Raw genomic sequence first — 25,499 nt, forward strand, 5'->3', positions numbered from 1 at the left:
GGTGTGAGTGTTCTTTTGGATTCAGTAAACATAAAGTTTTTATGCGAGGGAGAGACAGTTGCTAAAGCGGAGCGTTTCAGACGGACAGTATGAGAAAAATAATGTGTTTTATGAACATTCAAGGATGTTAACATGTTCTAGTAGAAACCCAAAATACAGGTGTAAAACTAACAAATATTCTTAATTAAATAAGATCTGTCATTCAAGATTTTTCTCTTTCTATGTGCCCCTCCATGTGTAGTGACAAAGTTGCACTGCATAAATGTACAAGATTGGACCTATTTACACATAGTGACACAACACTAAAACAAGAGACAGATCATCCGTCTCACCTGTCCCAGTGGGGATTCTTAGGGGCTGATGGTCAACATTGATGGGGACTGCAATTGTGTGTCTCAGATGGGATCAAGTCTCTGCCCTTATCTAGCCCGGCTGCTCCATCAACCAAGAAACACCATTGTTCAACAGAGAAAGACACTGTGTGTGTATAGACCCAATCACAATGTTTGTTTACAACCCCCCCAGGCATTCTGTACCAGTGGCAGCTGCTGGTCTTTCAAGGAGTGGAAGCTTATTTTTTCGGCCTAGATCATAAATGTGTTTGTTTATTTATATGTAAATTCTCCCCTTCGTTCCTTTTCAAGAAAATGATCTGTGACCTTCTTGTACCAACTAGGCGTTTTTTTCCAGGGACTTGACCAGTGTCCTATTAATGGCCAACAGAGCTAGGCTGCTTAAACAGCCTTGGCCCAGCTGGAGCTGCTGCGCCAGGCTACTGTGAAGTGTGAACACCTGTGATTGTGAGTGATCTTGACGGGGGGAGAAGCTCCCCAGCTACCGCTGCTCGTTGGGGAAAGAAACCGCAGGGTGACAGAACAGAGTCGCCAAACACAACGCTAGTTGTTTTTAACAAAGACAAAGTTGCTGGGGATCGGTAAAGTCTCCGGATCAGTTCAGAACAACGGAATGAAAAACTTGGAAAATGCTCCGATGAATGGTTATTCTTCAAGATCGCTGATTCGCTCATTTAGCTGTCAATCAAAAAAAGATTCCACCTCAGACAGCTCATCTAATCATCATGCAGGAGCCGAGTGTCCGACCTACCCACTGCCCCATAGACCCCCAGACGCTGATTGTCTAATGGGCGGGACAAAGCCCAGCATTTATCCAATGACCGTAGTTTCTCTGCAGTGGAACAACCCGCTCTACGCTTCCACATTGAAGTCAATAGAAGCTGAGCATCTGACTGTGTAAAGCGCTGTGGGGCTGTGGGGATGAATGAGAAGGAAGTTACGCCTGTTACCTGTGATAAGTAGCTGATTCTGAACAAAAAATGAAGGCTTTCTAGCGCGTATTTACTCAAGGAAATGTACACACAGCAGTACATATTTCACCACTTTTCTTTTTTTTTTTTTGGTGACATTTTAGGGGAAGATGAGCTTCCCTTGCAGTCTTAGAGCAATCACCACTGTTCTGTACATACAATTCAACCGCACTGACTGAACAGGGGTTGGGAACAACTCGGTATACTCTCATCTCATTCATCTAAAATGGATGTCTGATGCTGTCATATTTCATTAATAACAACATCCATTAATGTTAGGTTGGAGACCTTTTTCACCTGTTGAGCCACAGAGTAATGGAAATGACACCACCCAGCGCTAGCAGTCAGCCCGAATAGTGCCAAGATGTCACCGTTTGTAACGCTAGATTTAGTTTCTCAGACGCTACAAAAAAGCACAGTACATAAAATAAGCAGTTACCACTGAAAATGAGCTGAAACACCAACTCTATACACACTATACAGACTTTAAACACATACATGCATGCAAATCTGATATGATTTGATGCTGTGCTTACACGAAAGATCATAGAGAAAGGGTTTGAGATACATACTCCTAGAGCCTAAGATAAAGGAAATTGAAGGAGAGTAAAGTCGGTTTCATACTACAAGAGTAACGGGCCGATTTAACCCTTATACACCCCTCATGACAATCAGCGAAGAAATCTGGACCTTGATCGGTACCAGATAATCTGGTAATTTGAGTGGTTTACAGATCCAGTCTTAAACCACCCGAACTGTTCGCAGCCTCATTGGGGCCGCCCCAATAATTTCAAACGTGTCCGATATATAGGAGTTTAAATCTGAATAAATATGATTATGATCAGGTCTGTACTTGTCACAATAACAAATGAGAGAGAGTCCCTGAAGCAGCTGATGGTGTTACCAAGTAACGCTCAACATTATAGTCCTTGTTATTGAAGGCTAGCATGCTATTGTTGACTGATAGTTGGCCTCAAACTGATTAAAATCTGGTTTAAATCTCCCCTCCCATGTCGTTCTCCAATCATTTTTTTCCAGATTCGTTAAGTCTTCTGCTTTCCTTCCTTTGACACTGCAAACCTTTAATAATGCAACATTATTAAAGCACATCTGCTCCCCCATGAGATCCTGTGACGGATATTATGAGAGGTGGTGCATTGATACCTCTGGAACAATAGTCCTAATTAATATCCCATAGTATATGATGCACTATTATTTTCAAATCTTGTAGTGTGTGCATGTTTGGGATTAAAGAGAAGCAAATCTTTGATAAGTCTAGATATGTGTGTGATGCATCATTTTAAAACTCCTATAGTCTGAGCCTGGCTTAAGTGTGAGCAATAAATTTGAAGTTGACACAGAAGGATAATAGACTGTCCATTTACGGAAGGGATTGAGCGAGTAATTTTGCTGTTCCCCCGGCTCTCTCACCAAGAGCTGTACAAACTCAAGCACTATGTCTCGCATTTGTACATACTGATTTCATTTGAGCTTGTTTGCTCAACCAAATCCAACTTAGAGCCCCCTGCTTGGTGTTCGCGGTGTGAGTATAGACAGATTTTCAGTATGCCGGTTTACCTGCTGTCATGGACATGAACATAAAAGTTTCAAAAGGCCTACCTGCCCTGAAAAAAGTTATCAAGTGGACAACTAATCACCACTGCTGTCTGTCTGTCTGTGAGGTGAGAGAAGGAAGAGGATTGTACCGGCCCCTATGGAGTTTGCCGTGGTCTACGCATGGGGCCAGAGGTTGAGCCAAGGTGATATCCGAAACTATAATGAGGTGTCAACTCTGCCAAGCAAAGGGTAGATGAGACAGCGCCACACTCTCTCTCTCTCTCTCTCTCTCTCTCTCTCTCTCTCTCTCTCTCTCTCTCTCTCTCTCTCTCTCTCTCTCTCTCTCTCTCTCTCTCTCTCTCTCTCTCTCTGTCTGTCACACACACACACAATATTCCTCCCAGTTTCTCCACTTCGTGACAGTGGCAGATGCTGGTACATGCACTGGGACAGAAGAGTGTTCAGTGTGACAAAAGTTTGCAAATCTTGAATATGTATGTAAGTATCTTGCACTCAGTGTCTCATCAATAATAAAACCCACCACTGTGATAAGTTTAAGTAAAGAGCTGGGACAGTCCACTGAATCATTTAATGGGCGGTGACACGACTAACTGAAGGACACTGAGTATATGGGGTTGCTGGGCTGTAGTGGATGTACAGTAGCTGTAAATGTAACATGAAGTGAGTGCTGCAGTTGCTCTTAAGTTCAACTGTTGAAATGAAATTGTATGATAGCTGGGATACACGGTAGACTCTTCATTGTTTGATAACGTTAATAAATAAAACATTTCTTTAAGGTTATTCATGTGGCAATGGAAGTGTGGAAATGTCTTGCCCATTCCATGCTTTCAAACGTTGCTATGTTATTTACTGTGCATATTAGATAGTATGACACTATGCTTTTTCATTTGTGAAAATGTTCTTCTCTGCAGTTTCTCAAGTTAAAACAGAGTTTATCTTTTCCACAGGTTTCCACTAGAGATAGCTTCACCAAACTTATTCCCCCATGCTTCTCCCTGGATCAAGCTTTTGATGAGTTGGCCCTGGTGAGGTGCTATGCAATCAAATGCATCACTGCGTAAGCCAGCGTAGAATGTCCTAGGAGAGACGGAGGGAAGCAGGGAGAGTCAGGAAAAGAGAAAGGGTGTGAGCGTGTGGATCGATCACACCACAGTGCTTGGAGAGGCCAGAGTGGCCAGCCATGAAATGGCTGCTGTCCCTGGAGCACAGTTGCCACCATTACCCACAGTTCCCTTGCCTGGGTTCAGTTGGGATAATCCCAGATATGGATCTACATACAATACAAAATTACAATCAATATGTCATAATGATGAGAGATGTGCATGAGGTGTGGGGAAAATTTTATCATCCCAGAGTGTCTGTGTGATACTTGTGCTGCTTCAGGATGCAGCGCCCTGTCGGTTTTAATTCCAGCAGGATGAAATTTAATCTAATCAGGATTTGTTTTACACCTGGGGTTTCAGGTGATTGCAATTAAGTGTGATTAACTGTTTCACTTTACAGTTGCCACATGGATGATACTGCATAGTTGCCTCCTCAGTTGTGGCTGCACATTTTATTGCCTTCAGAAGCGGGAGAAAAAAAAAGGAACCCTACATGTTCAATTGATGGTGAGAAAGACAAAGGCAGAAACTGAAATTTACACCTGAGCTAAACTAATGCCTTAGTCTTGGTGTACATTTTTGTTGAGGTCTTACATGTCTTGATCTAACATTTATTAGGCATTGCGGTGCAGCTTTGTGACTGTGTGGAGCGGGACTATAGTCTAAATCCCATGTTCTCCACACTGATCAGTCTCAAAATATTGTTTGTGTTTATTTTCCACCTATGGATCTCTTACAGAAACATTTGCATAAGCACTAGATCATCGTGTCTTTATATTTACTAACACTGGATATGTAAAAGCTGATACCACGAGTTTTTATACTTGCCTGTAAAATATATCACAGTTTATTACCAGCTGCGACAGCCAAGGTATTGTTTTCCCCTTGTGAGTCAGTGTGTGTGTGTGTGTGTGTGTGTGTGTGTGTGTGTGTGTGTGTGTGTGTGTGTGTGTGTGTGTGTGTGTGTGTGTGTGTGTGTGTGTGTGTGTGTGTGTGTGTGTGTGTGTGTGTGTGTGTGTGTGTGTGTGTGTGTGTGTGTGTGTGTGTGTGTGTGTGTGTGTGTGTGTGTGTGTGTGTGTTTGTGTGTGTGTGTGTGGCTTAACGTGGTCCTAGAGACACCTACTGTGGCAGGTACTTACATCGAGGTGGTTTTGAGTATTTTGCTAGAGGGTGTATATGTTTGTCACTGTGGACAGATTTGTCACTGTGATAGTGTCCCAACTGTGCAAGATACAGTCATGAAACTTTACAGGTGTGTAGTTAAGATCAAAATGAAGGTCAAGTTAGAAAATGTGTGCTGTCCGAGCAAAGGGCTTTTAACAACTCTTAAAGGAGCTGTATCAGACTGCCAATCAAAACAAACAACAGAGAAACTCAGCTTACAACAAACTCAGAGGACTCTGTTCTCTGCTCAAGACGACTTTACCACTTTACATAGGGAATATGTGCTAATGATCTGAATGTTGTTGTTCCTTGTCATTATTCACACCGTCGATGCCAGCAATAATCCTGGGCATCACCCAAGACAGTGATGTGAAGATGTGATTATTCCTCAAGTAAAACCATAGACTTAAAAAATGGATGTAGCCCTCCGTCAAGGTCCATTTTTTCAACTTGATCCAATCGCCTTGCTTACGGGAGTCACCATCTTGTCAGACTAGAATAATTTTTTTTTATAAAACGGCCTGTTTAACATGGGGGTCAATGAGAAATTGCTCTTTTATGAAACCAGCCCCTAGTGGCCACTGGACAAAATGCAATTTTTTCAGCACTTCCGTGTTGGGTCAACCAGGAAGTCGCTGTAGCAGGGGCTTGAGTGAAACCAAATGGGAATGTGACCGACATTGGGGAAAAACTAGGTTCAACATCCGTAGGGCATTCATGGAGAGACTTTGGTTTAGCCGATCAAAACTGAACCCGAGCTGGCATTTGTCCTGTTGGACAGATAAGCTAACATTACTTAGCTACACTGCATGGATCTGGTGTTGGTTTCTTTGTAACGTGAGCTGTTGAAGTAATTTGCAAACAGCGAGCAATTTACCAGACTTTGGGGCATGCATAAAGGCCGCAACCTTTTCTTTTTCCTTAAGGCAAACGCGTCGGTTACAATTCAGTTACATAAATACAGTCAACAGGCTGTTATAGGCAACCAAAAAAGTCAGAAAAGTTGTTACTTAATAACACGTTAGCAGTACTTAGCTATTGCTAATGTGTTATTAGTTATATTAATACCTTTTGTTTTCATATTTTTTGCTCTTGTTGGAGAAAACATAGAGCTTCAGACAACATATGAAGTGCCGCACCACAGGTTAACATTTCTTTAGAATACCCTTGGTGGGAGGGTGAGCCCCATGGGTAGATTATCATCCCTTGGTACGTACACTATGCCATGAATAAGTCATATCTCACCAGGACACAACCCTCAAGTGCAAATGATTGAGATTTCACTTGCCTGCTGTAGCACAGGAAGGACTACAGCAATTCTGATGCATATTATAGCAGCAAGGTTTAATGGAATGAAGGAGAGGCGGTGCAGCTAAAGCAGCGGTGGTAGGAGTATTTTTAATGGCATCCCCCCACCCATAATCATACACTCGCTATCAATAATCTTCCCCCGGCGGAGGTATATTAGAAGATATTCTCCTTGATGTGTGTGTTCCCTTCTGTTCGCTCTTCTTTTGAATGCAGTCATTTTGCCTCGCTCTCACATACTTTTCTTTCACCGTCTAAGGTCATTGTAATGAACATTTCATTTTTCAATGCTTTTATATGATTTATTGTTAAAGGCTCTCAGGGGCAAAGTGGGGGTACATGAAGAGGGATTCTGCCCTTTATTCTCCTGTGTTTTGTTAATGTATTTATTCTGGGCACTGTCAGTCTCTTTAGGACCCTCAGCTCATAGTTATTCACATTATCGTGTTGTGGAAATTACAAGCCCGCCGAATGCCCGAGCGATTCACCACCGCAGTTTTCATTAAAATAAGCCCACAGAAAAAGAATGTGGAACACAAAAGAAAAAGGAGGGGGGTCAGTGAAATACTCTTTCCATCAGCAAGAGTTCTCATAAATATTGTAATTGTGTAGTCATAGAAAAGGAGCGGTTGCGAGCCACTGTGCTGTGATTGACTTTGAGTGAATGCTGTCTCCCCTTTTGAATGAATTGAACATGAACACTGGTGGCGAGAAGAGAAGAGAAAAATACAGGCTGCAGGGGAAGAAACAGTAAAACATATTTTTCTTTCTTTTCTAGCCGGACTCCCATCGACATTACCTGCGGATCTCTGCTGACTCGTTACATTTTTTTCCTCAGACTTAACAACATGAACTGTGTGAACCCCATGAGATAGAGGTTTATCAAATGGAATGTAGTTATGCAGCATAACAAAGGCAAATTAATCAGACCAAGCCAGTTGGGTTGCCAAGGAGAAGCCAGCGTGTCTCAGTTACTCTTCCCTGGCCATCGCGACTCCTAATGTGGCCTAAATTTGTGCAGAGAGCCCCTCCAGTATTTTGGAGCCTCAGGCAGGAGCAATTGGCTGAATGAAGCACCAATCACCCTGTTTCTCTTCTCTCCTGCAGGGCTCTGATTTCACACCACTCTGGCTTGTTATTGGCCCATTAACAAGCCCAAGCCCTGGTGAGTTACAGGCACAGAACAAGAGACAGAGAAAATCCTTGACTTGTAATTTCTATATGTAACACTGTCAAGGAGTTGTTTTATACATTTATTCACCAGTGCAACCAGAGTGCAGTTGTCTGGAGGGCAAGTAACAATGTAAACACTACAGCTTACTGTGAGAGATATTCAGCAGCAATGTTCCATCCAGGTGTATGTGATTCATCTTACAGAAAAAACATGTTTTTGCATGTTTTATGCTTTAGACCATGTTATAACCTGATTCTGGTGCATTTCTCTGCCCTTAGATGGATGGCACAGCACTTGTTTCAGTGGAATTAATAAATTATCTACTGGTAAGTGCTCCGAACACAGCAGTGAATTTCAGCCTGAATGCGCTTCTTTTAAACCTAACGTTGTTAAGACAGAGCAGCTAATACTGATAGCAGTGGCATATTCAGGTCCAGCCCTTGTATTACTGAGAATGTCCTCATGTCTGTACAGTTGTTCCAATGTTTTCCTGGAACAGTTTCAGAAGCAGCGCTGATTAATGAAAACCAATTAAATCAATTAGGAACAAAACAGTCATATTATCTGTTTCTGGCAAGCATGTAAAACAGCTGAAGTGCTGCTTAAAGCACCTATATAATGATAAATAACAACATCCATCATGTTCACAGTGCACAGAGAAGGAAGGGAGGGATAACATGGCGAGATTAAATCAAGTTTCTCTCTTTCCCCAAACTAAGAAATTACTGCCATGTTAACTCATCATAAAACACACTTCATTCAAACTGCAGAGACACAAAATAAAACTCACCGAACCCATCAACAATCCCCAACTCTGGTGTGATCAAAATAAATCTTTAATTCATAGAGCAAGTTATGAAAATGGGCTAGCTCTAATGCAGTTTTCCCCCAATGTCTGATGAGCTGCTGTCAGCGGGCGCACAGCGGCTGCTCGCTCTTCCGGGGCAGACCTATACATTGGCCCAAAAAAATCGCTCAAAGAATCGTCCCACAAAAGGACAGTCTGCAATGTACTCAGCCCTCGCTGATAGCCAATATATTTGACCAGCCGTATCCTGGATATTGATTTTCATCTTGGTCCCAGGAATATTTGTCTGATGTGTACTGAAGTAGCATATGACAAGGTTAAGATACGTGTGAGACAAATCATTGAGGACTGCTATGATTTAATGAATTCAACAATGTAATCCTGCTATTTTCTGGATTACTCATCATAAGTGTCATTGTGTAATTAATGCTACTTAAAAATCAGTTAAAGAGATAAGAATAAGTTGCGCCCCAAGGCAATTAGGAACATGCCCACAGCCTCAAAAGTTGGTCTTGAATAACAGCAGAATTTATTCACGGACAAACTGTACATTTACTCCCACCTGGCAACTTATTTATTTTTTGCCCCCACCACCACCTGCCTTCTCTGATCCACCCTCTCTCTTCAGCGCTGCACTGATGTTAATACCACTTAAAACTTAAGCTCCTCTGCCATTGCTTCCTTGTGCTACTTCCAAATGGTTCCATTTAAAGATGATTTTATCTTTCTTAATAATTATTTATTTGTGCTCCCTTCTGTTATTTGAGTGGTTTATCACACCCACCCACCCACACACACACACACACACACATACACAAAAGTTGAGAGTTCCACACAAAGTCAAGGCGTGATTTTTTTTGCATCTCTGGAAGTGTGTTTGTCTGTCTTTGTGTCTGTCTTTGTCTCTCTCTGTCCATCTGTCTGTCTTTTCTCTCTTCTTTTCTTCCTCCCCAACCGGTCAAGACAGATGTCCGTCCTCCATAGAGCGGGGTCTGTCCGGCGTTCCTGCCTGTTATAGGGAAGGTTTTCGTTGCCACCGTACTCTACAGGGGATTTCTTGGGTCCATGTAAATCATAAATAAGTCATAGAGTATGGTCTTAACCTACCCCGTAAAGTGTCCTGAGATAACTTTTGTAATGATTTAGCACTATAAATAAAATTGAATTGAATATTCAGGAAGTGGATCGGTTGCTTGATTGTCGACAACAGAGGCAAAGATAATACCAGCTGACTGTCGCAACGGCCAAAGGGGAAGCTCCAACTTGATGTCAACTCGAAGTCTTTACTCACTTTAACCAATAGTGTAACATCATCACTCACTGAGAGAATTTTTCAGAATTCATAGAGCTGGCCTGCTTTGCTGCGGTCCAGCCAAAAAGTAGAAATCATATTAAACTCAATCCCTGGGAAAAAAAAACCAAAACCATAATAATATTTATAAAGCCATTGCTGGTTGGATGGGAGCTTGGCAGGTTTTCTCACGTTATAATGATAAGATGACAACAATGGCAACAACAACAACAACAATAAGGAAAGTGTTAGTCATAGAGATAATAACAGTAATTATCAACTGGTCCAGGAGCAGACTTCCGCCAAAGAGGGCAAAGGGCCAGTGGCTAGAGTCACTACAGTCACTATACTCGCACATCCCTGTAGAATGTCCTTGATTACATAGGCCTGTATTATTGTGGCAAGACAGCAATTCAACATTTGACAAATATATTACATTTTTAACTGTTTTTTGTATTGTAAATGTATTAGACATACGAAGGCTTGGGCAAACCAAATGTTTCATGTTTGACATGGGGTTAGACTGTAGCAGCCAGTGTAGAACAAGTTAAAAAAAATTCAAAGGATTACTTCAGAGCATGACAAGAAAACCTTATTTCTCTAAATAATTGGATTGCAAAGGGTTCTGGGAAGGGCAGAAAAAATAAAAGTGAGGCACACGAATGCTCATCACGGTGGTGGGTCTTCCCAGTGTTAGTAACACAGCCTGCAAATTGCTTAAGAAACTCCTCATGCAAAATTGATCTCATTTCTTTCTGACTAATGCCGAATCTGATTCCTTATGCTCTTTGATATATTTTCATCCATATTTAAAACCTCTCCATTCTTAAATTATTCTGTGATATCATGACAGGAACCGATTAGGAACTCAAATTCGAAAAGCTTTCAAATCTTAAGATTTCAACCAAGTTACTTCATCTAATAAATCGTCGCACAACCTACGCACAGCTAAATCTCCTTTTTTCAAAGAGGCAACACAGGCCATCAATTTGTAGGATTTTAGCCAATTTAGCATCAAAGTCATTTGATTCTGAGCACATAAATATTACATGAATATGTTAGGACCATCCTTGCTTTCTTGGAACCACATGAAATCATGTTTAGCTGCGCCACACACTTATTATTCAAACATCCGTGTCACTGTCTCAGAGGTTTTGAGGCGAGGTGATTTACATTTTATTTTTGCTTTTTCCTCTGATGTGTAACTTAAGATTCACAAACATGCAGGCAACGACACATAGCTACAGACAAACACATAAAGACATAGTCACACTAAAATGTACTGTACATAGATGTATGTAAGATAGTTAATGTACATATATACACAAAAAAATAGGATATCTATGTGAGCACAAACTGTTTTGATGTTTACATGCTCTTTCTTGGATATGTGGATGCTTTTTTTCTTAATTATGTTTAATATTCATCACTGTGGGGTTGGAGGAAGCTTCATGTCTGTGCTTAGTGTCTGCACCCTGCGCACTGCATGACAATTAGTGCCTTACATAACCGCTAGCCAGACACCCACATATGTGCACCACACACAAGCAAAAGGGGACGCGCACACACACACACATGGACTCACACACATTCACATGGAGAATTGCAAATGCTCGAATGGGCACACATAAACGTAGATAAAAACATAGACACACATACTACAAACCCACTTTACGCCTTCTTCTATCCTGCGGGGACATTTCAGTTAAATGACCTCATACTCTTGCTTCTTGAAGTTCTGTATTCCATTCTTTTAATCACTTTCTCTGTTAATATGTGTGCCCTATCTAATGACCACCAGTAACACAATGTTTTATTAGCGCAATAGGATTAAAAAATGAATGTAGAGGCCCTTGCTTTGAATGACTTCAGCACACAACTGCTCCCACAGGACATCACTAGTTTCTCACACTGCTCTGGTTTGATCTTGGTCCATTCTTCTTGCAGTTTCTTCCACAGTCCGGTAACTGTAGTGGGTTCTTAGCCATTACTTTTTTGCCAAGGATTTTCCAGAGATTCTCTATGGGGTTTAGATCTGAACTCTGGGCTGGCCATTTCATTGTTTCAATATTCTTAGCTTCAAGGAACTGTACAACCAAGTTTTCAGTGTGACAGGGGTCATTGTCTTGCATGAAAATTGCAGCTGATTGGAAGACAATTGCAGTGAGGTATTGCAAGTTGCTGAAAGAGCTTCACATAAACATTTGCATTCACCCTGCCATGTAGCTGTACAAGAGGCCCACCTCCTGCTGCAGAAAACATCCCTCAATCCATGACACTTTACACACTGGGTTCAGTCTTTCCTCAGTCCTACACCCATCATAATGTTTCCCATCATCCATCTTCAACCGCTTGTCCCTATCGGGGTCGCGGGGGGGCTGGAGCCAATCCCAGCTGACATCGGGCGTGAGGCGGGGTACCTCGACAGGACGGCAGTCTATCGCAGGGCACATAGAGACAAACAGAGACAGACAACCATTCACACTCACATTCACACCTACGGCCAGTTTAGGGTCATCAATTAACACATGCATATCTTTGGACCGTAGGAGGAAGCCACAGAACCCGGAGAGAACCCAAGCAGACAAGGGGAGAACTTGCAAACTCCAGGAACCCTCTTGCTGTGAGGCGACAGTGCTAACCACCACACCATCGTTCCGCCCACATCTTTCCTATCAGACACAAATAAATTGAACGTACTCTCTTCACTGAAGTGCACTCTGGACGAGTTCTTCATGCTTTTTTTCACAAAATAAATGTTTTTGTTGAAGTGCCTTGATTATTTAAAAAGACTTGCTAGGACAGCAGTGGTATAGCCACAGCTGATACTTAAAATAACAGTATTTTAGAATTAAATCAAGAGTTAATACTTTGTTCTCTACCTGTATGTATGTATGTATGTATGTGTATATATATATTGGAGGGTTAGAAAGGCAGGTAGAGGAAATGAAAAAGAGGTAATGAAAAAGAGGGAAATGGGGGCAAGGACAAGAGGAATTGGTGAGACAGACCTGTGGAGAGAAAGTCTAAAGAAAGCATGTGAGTGAGTGAAAGAAAAAGAAATGGCATGGAGATCTGCTCTGTTCCCTTGGTGATCTGAGTAATCTTTATTGGCTGGATATGCTGCTACGTTAGTAATGATTGGTCTTGCTTTGAGACTATGAGATGTGTGGTTTGAAAAAAAACTGTTGTTTATTCCCTCTAAACAAAAACGTGGGTTTGAATATTTTTGAGTATCTGTTTTTGTAAATTGAGAGGAAAAAACAACACAACAAGATACTTAACTACTTGCATAGGTCAATTTATCATGAATATGTCTTCTAACAATAGAAAATTAAATAATGTCCCATTAGGGAAAACTTGATGTAAACATTGTAGCCTAAACCTCTCTCTCTCTTCTATGTGCCTTGGTTGAAGTGAGAGCTGAGCCTGTAGCAAGCTAAATAGCGAACCAGCCACTTGATAACTACAAATTTAACAACTTAATTCTTCACCCTCACACTCTTGTCACAGTGGGAGTAGGAAAGCATGTTTCTTCTAAAGGATAAGTGACAACTTTGGTTGGTTCATTCTCTAAAAAATAAGTCAGCTATTAGCTAGCTAAGTAGCCAGCTGTCCGCTAGACTGATGTCAAGCCAGTCGACACTCCCATCTCTGTGTTCAAAACCGAGGCTGTTGAATGCATTTACCAGCAATGTTATTACAGGGCGCATTACAGTTGTAGTGTCAGTTCATTTGACAACAGAGTTAGCTGGGTTTCCCCCAGCAAAGTTAATCTGTAGTTTTTATTTTTTTATTTGATTATATATTCAAATGTAGTATATTTGTTGACAACCTTACAAACTATTGTTCTAGATAGCCTTGCCATTTAACGTCTGAAAGCTTGTGTGCGCTTGTGTGCATGCATGTTCATAGTGTGCATCAGTGGTTATAGTACCCTATCAAGTCACCACCTTACCTTTTAACGAGGAGATCTGCAGTCAAAGCTCCAATTGCTATTTTGGTTCACCAATAAGTTCCCCGAAAATTGGATCCAGGGCTAAAGAATTGAATGTGATGAGCACCACAGCTGAAGCAATCCACAGGCCTTGAATGAACGTATTTATGGGAAAGTGACAGATCAAATCCAATTGCCTCTTCACTGACTTTAGACAGTTCCTTAGTTCCGTCAAAGAGGTAGGAGTTTAATGAGTTCTTTACTGCCGGATGATTTTCCCTGGATGAATGAGTTATAGAATGTAGAGACATTGCGGTATGCGACTCAGGAGTGCAGAGCTGATGATTGTGTGTGTATACAGTACAGCATCAGCACGCTCGCACAGAAATGAAAAGAAGTTTGGCCATGATTTTTTCTGTTCATTGGAATACTGACTCTCTCCTGTCTTCAAAAAGGAGATGCATTTACATTTTAGCTTTGATTTTCACTAGCTGTCTTGGTAAATAATGTGGTGGTCTTCTCTCCACATCTTTGTCCCACTGAAAGCTTACTGTCAACCAGCTCTGCCAAAAAGGATTGTGTTAGTCTGAAAAACAACATTGAAAAGTTGCATGATGAAGCGAGACACTATTAACAACAACAAAGGATAAAAGAAACAAAGTGAAAATAACTTGACTTGTGACGTCCACCCTCTTCTCATTTCCTCTCTTCTCCTTTTCTCTCTTCTCTGCTTTGCTTTCAAGCTGAACATAAAGTAGGTCCAATAGGAAATCTGCTTAGCCCCTTCATCCTTTCTGAATTATTTTTTGCAGACTAAATTATTATTACTTTTTTGCCTACTGCTGCACTCTTTGACCAAGAGCAGAGGGAAATAATAAAACTTTATCTCCTATATCTACATCCTAGCTTATCTTTTTAAACTGATTTTTTAAGGGCTCTTAAAAGTTTAATCTACATGAATGGAAAAAACATCAGTATTGTAATCTTTGTCATCTTATAGTTTTTTGCCATTTGAATGTTTTTACATATATTGGAGAGCTGGGGTTGTGTTTTTGGCTTGGCAAAAACATTTGAAATGCAAATCGATGTGTCAAATGAAGCAGGCACTTTCATATACAGCTCACACATTATCTAATCGCTATTTGATTTCACATGCAGGGGCATATCTAAGTGAAATCAAATAATCTTTTTAAACTCCCCACTACCCCAAACATTAGCCATTGGATTCTATGGCAGGGGGCTGAGTAGACTACTAATGTGCTGGCAATTGAGATCTTAAGTGTCCTTTCACACTCTAATCAAATTGATAAGGTGGTCCTACTGCAAGGGCAATCTTGCTGTCCTCTGCTTTGAAAATCCCTTAGCCTTTAGTTTATCTATCTATCTCTGTCTCTCTAAGTCTTTTTGTGTTAGTTCAATTCACTTTCAGTTAGATTCAATTCAATTAAGTTTGGATTGCATTAATAGCTAGTAGCCTTTGATGCTAATGCAACTGGATAACAAAATCTATAACATTATATTGGGTGATGACAAGATTTATGAACAATAAAATATTGACTGAAAATGGTGAGATGAAAAATGACGTATAGTAATAAATCAGATGGAAAATAATGTAAGCATACATATACATACATAAGTGTATGTGAATATAAGTCTTGTCTTGTATTTAACTTTTCTTTTTATCTTGCCTTTTATTTACTTGTTTTACTGCACTGTATCACCAAGTCAAATAGCTGTATACACTGTATATTGGGCAAATAAAGTGATTCTGATACAAATGTATATACTGGGTATATACAGTGGTGTCAAGAAAGAGCCATGTTCTAAACTGATGGCAGGTGAGGACCAAGTGGCAACCTTTGTTACTGAAAAATAAAGCTGAACCATAAGTACAAGTAACATTGCAGTTCCTTGAACTTCCTTTAACCACTAATATTTCTCAGAATAGCAACAAACCTCTGCAGTAGCATGATAACAGTCCCTACACATAAAATGAAGCACCGACAACGTAGTAGACGCGTTTATTAAAAAAAAGATTGTTTTACAATGCTACAAGCCTTAGAAGCTGGCAACGTCCATATAGATAGGCAGCCCAAACAAGTCGATTACCTCCTTCGTACCTGGTAATTGACTTGTTTAGGCTGACACAGGTTAGTTTTTCGCTAATTTCCCCGTTCATGACAACCGTACAAGATGTGACAGGGTGACATGTGGCTATCATAGACTAGGCTTCTTTCAGCCTGCCTCAACTCCATCCATGCTCCGCCGCTTTGCCCATAAGCGTTGTCAGCCTGTGGTATTTGATAGGTGACTCTATACTTTATATATGATTAATATTTTCTATACTAATACAGCTCTTTGCTAATGCTAAGTCAACACTTATGCTGTATCGTTTGCTAGGAGTTAATTTTTCTAATTGTGGTCAGATACATATACAGTATACCGGAGATATAATATCCTTCTATTGATGTACCCCTTGGAGAAAATGCTCAATAAGTCTAGTGTTTTTGAGTCAGGTGTATATCGTATTCTGTTTCTTCCCACCGTCAAAAGGGAGCTGACAAAAAATGTTCCCTCCCTCTCCTTCTCTCTTCCTCTATCTTTCTATTCTCATCCGGATTTCTCTGAGGTCTACTGAGTCTCTGATCGTCTGTCTCTCTGTTGTTCTAAGATAAAGTCACCTTTCACTGTTTGAGATCAAAGAGTGAGTTTGCATAATGGAGAGAGAGAGAACGGTGTGAGTGGTGGAATAAAGCAGGAAAGGAGGGGACTGTGGATTCAGTTGAATAATATAAAATGGAATGCTGACACTTTCCCTGAACCCTCTCTTATAAGACTCTTTTTATACACCATCCCAACCATGGCCAAGTACATCTTACAGGCAGTTAGGATTTATATGCATTCATATCTCCCATATATATATATATATATATACCATTTGAGAAAAACAATATTGCATTTGATTCTGTACCTTACCACATTAAGAACTGCTTGATGGTTTCTATCTGTTGTTTGAGGAGAGCAGGAGCAACACATACATGTGTACAACATAGTTACGGCAGAGGAAACATTTAGTCAAGTTCGTACTGGCTTGAGAACTTCAAACCTGCCAAGCCTGTAAGAACTGATCTGTTGTTGTGATTCTTTTCACTTCTGTGAGATGTGACAGATTCAAATTCCAGCATCATTTGGATCAATGGCGACAGCAGCCTCAGATATTGTTTTCCGTAACAAATGTCTCGGGGAGAAGAATGCCTCTCACAGTGATCTCTTAGTGGAGTTCATTGCCTTGGAGAGAAATTGTTGTTCTATAGGAAATGGAAATTAGATGAGTCATGTTGGGAATCAAATAACAAATTAGTAAATAAACATGGGTTAACAGGTTTTATTCTGCCTCTGTGCTGTCTATCTGTGGTCCTTGGCAGGCATTCCCAGAACGCTGATATTAGAATGTGTTTGGTTAGATGAGTGCTTTGTACTTTAAGGGCTCGCCCTCAGTGAATAACAAGTAGATTACCAAAAACTAGAAATAGGAAAGCACTGGTACAGTATTTATTTCTAAACATGCATAAAAATATATCAGTGCAACACCAATTCTTAAATTACACTTGCTTATTCATTATTTGTTTGTCTGTTTCATTGGGCTTTTCATTAGTTGACCTTTATGATGGAAAGTCCTCCAAAGTTAGTTTTCTTTGTTAGCTGAAGTTTATTGAGAATAGAGGGAAATATTTATTTGGATGCATTTCCCTTGCAGAAGTCTTTGTTGGTCACTGTTCTGTCAATTTGAGCTGACCATGATAAGTGTGGTGAGTGGGTGAAGTTGGCTCCTGTCCGCAAAAGATGGGTTCAAGGACGCTGCAGTAATATCAGTCTTAAAATCTGTCAATTTCTTCATCCCCGTCTTACTAGTTTCTTTATCCTGATAGCAGAAGAAATTAAAGCCACCTCATTGTCAAATTTGTGTTCCGAATCTGACTCTGAGACTTCTTCAAAGGTTCAGTGTGCTTCAAACTAAATAGTTAATACAACATAATGTCCCATGTCTGAAGGTGAAAGGGTTAATACCTGTTCCGAATGGCCACACTCAAAGGTCTTTTGAATGTCTATGTAGTACGTATATTGTAGTATAGTGTGCGATTGTTACGCTGCTATGCAAACCACGCTTATGCTAACAATAGACTGTATAAAATAAGGATATAGAGTCTGTGACCCATACATTTCTGAATTAATGAATTAAGGCTGTAAACACGTTTATATCTGCTGTAAAGGCATTTTAACATTGGGGTCTATGGGGATTGACTGGCTTTTGGAGCCAGCCTCAAGTGGCCATCCAAGGGAACTGCAGTTTCTGGCAACTCATGTGTTGGCTTTATTTTAGCCTTTTGATTGCCACCCTCAAAGTCTTTGAAGTCTACGTATATTATAATATAGTATAAGATTGTCATGCTGCTATACTAACCAGGCTGACTCCTCTCAACCCCCGCACCCCCTGTCCTCTGTCCCCACCTCCACCCAACCTCACCTCTAGGGCATTATGGGAATAAATTTAATAGATAATTAGAAACTTGTTAGGGGATAATGTAGGGATAAATGGGAAAATTATGAAACTGTAAAACTGAATTTCTGACCTGATACTTTGACCAGTCACCCTATAGTATGTGCACACCTTAAGGGATGTTCTACCGCAATCATTTTTATTCTGCAGGAAAAGCTATTAAAGCAATTGAGACTTTAATATTTTCTGGCAAGCTTAACCATGACATAATGAATTATAAAGGTGCTCGAGGCAGTCAGGTATCGCCAATAAACATATTGGACAGGAAAGGACGCCGCTCAGACTGCCACAAGCAATATTTCAAGGTAGATTTCAATCTCAACTAAGCTTTATGGGATTGAGGCTGTTAAAAATGTACGTATTTAATTTCACTTATACCTGCAAATATATTTTTCTGGGTAATTCATCTGCCTTTAAAAACTATAATGTATCAAATATTAAAAATTCTATCCTAAGCCACACTAGATTTAGTTATGTTTACAATAATATAATTGATCAAAATGACAGTGTAATCTTATTACCGTATGTATGAATGATATGTGTTTGCTTAGAAATATATTTCAAATGTATTAATATCCATGGTATAATAATAATATAAATATAGGGTTAAAATATGGTGCTAGTTCAAACCCAATAGTATACTCTCTGTAATGGCTTACTTTGCCATTGGAAGTGCAGTGAACCGTAATTTTTAATTGTTAATGGGCTGCTGTCCAACATTTTGGAAAGAGGAAGGTCATAAAGTCTCTCAGGGCAATGAGCAGTGGGTTTATTAAGAACGCATGTGTCGAGAAACATTTTTTATTCTTGGTGAAGGCCTTTAGATTCCATTATGGGGTCAAACACAAAACATTTAAGTCTACAGATAAAAGCAATAGGCAAAGAAGAAGAGTCTTCCATTGAAAAAATAAAGACCGCCCTTGGCTCAATGTCCTTTTTTAACCTCTGTTTGAGTGATCCCAGTTTTTGCACAGATTTACCTCTGACACCAGACCAGTATATTTACCTTTAACAACTCTCTTTCACTTTAATAAATCTTCACTTTCTTAGTAAAAAGGCACTTTGGCTGTACCCAGATGCTGCTAGCAAGTAGATGACGAACTTAGTGCAACTCAGCAGAGTGTTTTATTTTCCTTTCATTGGCACTAAAGCAAGAGCGATGTGCAAAGTAATACCTGTTATAGGATAAAGCTGTTTTTCCCAAGTCCAACACTAAAGTGACTCCACCGCAGAATGTCACCTACCCTGTGAGAAACATAGAGGCAGGAGCAGTTGAAAGAGAGAGAGAAGACCACTGCTACTGCGAATGAAGCTTGACAGAATAAAAACAACCAACATCCAGATGTCTCATCCAAATGAGCATGAACTCGTAAAACTTCACATTTCACACTCTGTGGTATTCTGACATCAAGACAGATTCATGTGAAAGGAACGGATTGCAATAACTGTACTGTAACTCTCTTACCACATTTCAAAACATCCCCCAATTCCCTTCCTCCCCTATTCTCATCCTCCCTCGCTTATCTCCTTTTCTTCCTCTGTCTCCATGCTCATCTATTTTTCGCTTTCTTTCCTCGCTCTCTAGTGATCATCCTTTTGCTTTTTATTGACTATTCCCTCAACCAGGGTAGCTTAATGAGCTTATCGTTTAGTTTTTTCATTTGTCAGTGTGTATGTCTTCACCCCCACCTTCCATTCCCATCACTCCACCCCATCTCCACAGGCTTTTCTTTTAAAGCACTAATAAGTAGGTATGTTAGTACATAAGTTACCCACCCAATAACATTAGCCACAGAAAATTAAATCTCTTGCTTCTCTTGCTTTGGGTTTGCATGTTTAATTCAGTATGGGGTGCTGCATGTATGCACTTAGATATGCGTTAGCATGTTTGACTGTGTGTGAACAAGTTTATTGGCATGCGTGTGTGTAAGTCCTCACGTGTCAGCTTCATTGCTCTTGGCGGACGCCACCAGAGCAATTTATTACTCCACTGGGACAAGGTACTGGAGGGGGATGAGGCGGGTAGGGAAAAAGAAAAGAGGGGAGGGGTGAACCCTGGTAGTAGCAAGGCAGAGTTATGGGCTGTGTGTGTACCTGGCTGTGAGACTTCGAGCCTCAGCCCCAGGGGCCACTGCAGCAAGTGTCTCTCAATGTCGTCATTCTCTGCAGTGGTGCAAAAATACCATCGCTCTGTCTTCGTTTTTGTTTTGTTTTTCCACACAGATGAAGACGTCTTTAACATGCAGAACAACAGTCATGATTACTAACTACACAAACATCCCTTCCATCTGGATGTAAAAATGTTGCTAAAGTCAACACCTTAGATTGAAGATATTAATGTTACAGGGAATCAACCCGTGCAAGCACCAATTTACATTTCAAGTGAATGCATGATGATATGTTCTGCCTGTGTATTCCATATATCGGTTGTGGCAACAGACAGTATTTAACTTTTAACAAGTTAAATTTCCTTAACTAATCACAAAGAAGCAATAATCTGGTAAATAACCCACTGCTGAAAGGGATGGCTGTGAGTCAGAGGTAGAGCTGTTAGTCCACTTATAAATACACCATTTGTCTGCACACACTGCCCTCACTGCCCTCACTGCCATGACACAGAGCTGGATTTTATTTAGCAAAATATACAACAAAAAGTAAAAGAAATGCATGGTGTGTACGGAATAGAAGCCCGGTTTAGTCTACACAATGGAATGTTCTGCCACAATAGTTTATAAGGAATGACAAACATCTGCTTTGTAAATGGTCCAACCTGCATTCTGGCAGCTTTCTGTGAAATCACAAGATCACGGAAGAATTGCGGTACCATGAGATCACATATATGCATCTTGTCTGGTTTAAAGGAATTCATGGGAATTATTCAGCCCCCTGTGAGGGTCTACTGGCAGCTATGGACTGGTTTCTGTGAGTGTGTGTGCTGCTTGACTGTTTTTTCAAAAACAACATTGGTGGCTCCTAAAGATGTTAGCGTAGATGCTGCGTTAGCATCATTTAAGTCGGTACTGGAGAGTATTTCTTTATTGGAAAAAGAGCAAAGAAGAAAGACATGTTTTCTCTCTTCTCCTGACTGGAAAGAGTTTGATGATGATGACTGATTCAGGTTCATGCAATCCCCAAGTAGCACCAGGTCTTTTTTGAACAGGCATCTCCAATCCTGCTCCTGTAGGGCCGCTGCCCTGCATGTTTTAGGTTTCTCCTGCACCAACACACCTGAGTCTAATGCTCTGCTTGTTATCAAGCAGTTGAAGCTTGTCACAGGTTTGATAATCATTACACTCAGGTGTGTTTCAGTCGGGAAAAACCTAAAACATGCAGGCCAGCAGCCCTCCAGGAGTAGGATTGGAAATGCCTGCTTTAGAACATTATCCAATTACGGCTTCTTCAATGGTTCTTTGTAACAAATAATTTGACAGGTAGGTTAGCAACTGGCTGCAGGGCTCCGTCTAATTTTCATACTTCAACTTTAACTACTGGTGAAAAAGGATATGCTAAGATTCTTGGGACACAGTGTAATCTCTCATAACAGAGCACTTATCCAAATGGCTAATATGTAAAAATGTCAGTGGACTCCAATTACTCAGACCTATTGCTTTGGAGTGATTGGTGATACACATACAGTACTTAACTGCAAGCAGCAGAAACCAAGCACCTCAATCCTACCAGAGCATCTCCATCAGTTACTGAGAAGTATAGTATGAGAGGAATCAGTGCCAGATCTGATTTGAGCCCATTTTAACTGTTCACCTTTTGGATTTGATAATCCCGCTTCCATGTTTATCCAGTCCCCACACCTATAGATAAAAGATCTATTATTTACTTGACACCAGTTTTAACGAGGGAGCCCATTTGGGTTTAACAGCCTCTTACAAGGGATCAGATGGATGGGCTGGAGTGTCATTGATGGTAATCAGAGCTCTCCAGCCGCTTCCTGTGGCTTGAAAGGAGGTGTGAGATTTGATGACAAGGTTTAATCACCTGCTTCTCTGACTCGGAGAGGCTTTGAGTCTTCTCCTCAAACCCTGTAGATAAATGATCTTGAATGATTTCTCTTATTCTCTCTGGTCCCTCCTTCACATTTATTGTACTCATTTGAAATTTGAGCAGATTGTGGTAATAATCTTTTAAATTAATGTCCAAAAGCGAGCCAAAGGTCACCGACATCATGCGGCGATCTCGGGTGCTAACGTTGCACCCGAGATGCACAGATTGTGACTGTGATTGTATCTGACACAATTGGATGAAGAAAGAGGAAAACAGTCAGTACATGCTCATCAGTAACCCGAAAATGGCCTTACACCGGTTAAGGGAATAATCAAATTATTGAAGTTCCCCTCGTATACATGAGCAGGGGTTTAATGGGAAAATGACAGCGTAACACGACCTCCTGTACAGTAGGTGGCGCTTCGCCAACATACAGCTGGACTGAATACGGCTTTTTTTCCGGTTCACCTCTGTCAAAATCACAAACAGCCGACTTTTGGACAGAATTACGACAGAAACGTGTTTTGTTGGTAGTATAGTCCTCCCTCGGTTTAAAGGTAACGCCCTATTGTTGTTGTTGTTTTTTTCGTTTTCTGCGCCGCCGCTTCCTGGTTTATTCTATTTCCAGGTCAAAAGCCACTGCTGCTGAGTGTGTGTGTGTGTGTGTGTGTGTGTGCGGGCGGCTATAACCCATAGAGCATGCGCAGACAAGAAACAAGATAAATCCGAGGACGCTATTTACAGGCATTAATAATCTGGGAACTGAAGGAGTTATCTAGGTCTGTTAACCGGGGTATGAGAACCCCGATTTTACCCGGGGTATGGTGTTTACATGGTGTTTAAGAGACCGGGGTATGCCCTTAACCTTATTATAATCGGGTTTTTTAACTGAATGTAAACGCATTGACTGTGGTTTTTAAAGGGGCCAGGGGGCTAAAAGTGTCTGACAAGAAAATCAAAGACTCCAGTTCTTTTGAGTTCACACTGCTTGTCTGTCTCCCTGTGGATTCCTTTGGGACAAGCTTGCTGCTGAGTGTCAGAACCCAGTTGGAGAGAGAAGTCACTCCCTTTCAACGCATGAGTGGGCTGCAAGTACGAGTGTGTGCCCGTATATGTGATATTGTGCGTGTGGCTTTTGTATTGGCACTGCAGTGTGATTTTTGACAGTAATGATGTGGGGCCTTCACAAATTGACAGACGGGGAAGGAGAGAATGAGAACAAGAATGGGAGATGAGGCATGAGTGCGACAGAGCCTGAGAGAAAAATGTTGTCACACAGTGAAGCAACAGTGGACAATAGCAGACTGTCATTCTGTAGACTACCTGTCTTTCTCGTTCCTTTAAGCCTTTTCCCTCGCAGGCTGTTTCCTGTCAGTCTATCTTCCTCTCCTCTATCTCCGTCCATCCCCATCTTTCAATCCAGGGTCACAGGCTGATGTTGTTTAACACAGCAGGTCAGCCAGGTTCACTCCCACTGAGGAAATGGGGTTATTCACCTCTAACCTGCCCCTGCAGACAATCGACAATCCAAATAAAAAACATTCATACAATTACAAATAAGTCACACGGCCATCTTTTCGTTCCCTTACATTCTACAGGTTTAGAAATACACCCATTAAACCATGTTATCTGTTAGGAAAACATTCCATTTTCTTTCCTTCCTGGGCAGAGTCGAGAAGGTGCCGCACTGACACTTCTATTGTTGTCAAGGTGGTGCAGTTTAATGGGGAATTTTGCACAATGGTGCCATTGACTTGACTGAGATTAATAGGGGACCCAGGGAAGGCGATGGAGTGACTTTACCATAACAATGCCTGCTATCCATCAGTAACGCAGCCCAATTGCATGTTTGTATGAAATAATCCATTACAGGCAACAAAGGGAAAGCCACAGGCCGCTCTCATCCCTGAGTGTATCCCTGGGGATCTAGATACTTCCCCCCTTGCGCTAAGAAAGAAACATGACGCGGACAAGGACGATTGTATGTCTCCGACGTGCTCCGTCGCCTCATCTCACGCAGCAGATTACAGCACTGCATCAGATGTAACGTTCATAGATGTAATGGATTGGCTTGTCTTAGCACATTATCAGGCTTGTCTATGCACATGACATGTGCACATATGACCTCTTATGACCATACTTTAGCATTAGAAAGAAAAATAGCAGCCTTCCCTCCAGTGAAACACATGTATAATGCTCCTTTCCTGACATCATTTTCTTTTTTTTGCTGCCTCTTCTACCATGAGCAAGACGCAACAGCCAGGTTATAATACTGTATGGGACAACATGAATTAAGGTACACCATTATTCCCTGGAGGGTTATGGGTTGGCCAGTAATATTTTATACAGTTTGCGACAGGATTTGAAGAATCTGAATAACAAAATAGAGCAAATATATTCTGATACAGTTACAAAACTACAGAATTAAATTATCAAAAGGTGATAAATTATGATTATTTATCATCTCTCATTGGATTCAATAGCGTTAAATAACTCATATTGAGGTTTTCTGAAATAATAACATTGTCCTAATTGACCTTAACAAGCACATCAAGTTAATGAACATGTTTCTTATCCTGGCATGATTATGGTCATTTTGCACCAAGTTTCTTAATAATATAAGAAAAGTGAGTTTTAAAAAAAAAGGCTTTACCATGTGGTTATTACATTTAGATTTTTTTCTTGAATTACCAGAAACATGCTATATTGTAATGTATATCGTTATTGACATATTAAATTACCATAATTGAAATTTTGGATTTTGGCACCCAGCCGTACGATAAGGGATGGTAGATGTCTGATGGTAGAGGAATACTTGAATGATGTAATACCAATGCTATATAAATCACAAATTATATATTTTCAGGCATGATCTCATATGATAAGGTGAAATAAAACTATAGAGAACTCCATTTTTATTCCTTTTTTTAAGCATGCAGGAAGAACCATGTGATGTATTTTTGGGATTATATTTTATATAAATAACCTTGCCAGTGCTTCAAGTGAATGCCAATTTGTTTACACTGGAGAAGAGGCTTACAGGCAGGAAGCCGTGTGTGTTTACTGGGTTGGGGGGTTGTCTTTTGGAGAGGGTTTCTGTCTGTGAGGTGCCTGAGCTCTGGAGAGCTCTTAATGAGTGCTGATCGCGTTAGACATGGCATCAGGAGAAAAAGGCGCTTACAGTGCTATGTTCTCACACGCATACCTACATGGGCTGACAGACATGTACAGACAAATACACGTGCAGAAATACAT

The sequence above is a fragment of the Echiichthys vipera genome, assembly GCF_963691815.1.
Source record: "Echiichthys vipera genome assembly, chromosome: 20".
Taxonomy (NCBI): domain Eukaryota; kingdom Metazoa; phylum Chordata; class Actinopteri; order Perciformes; family Trachinidae; genus Echiichthys; species Echiichthys vipera.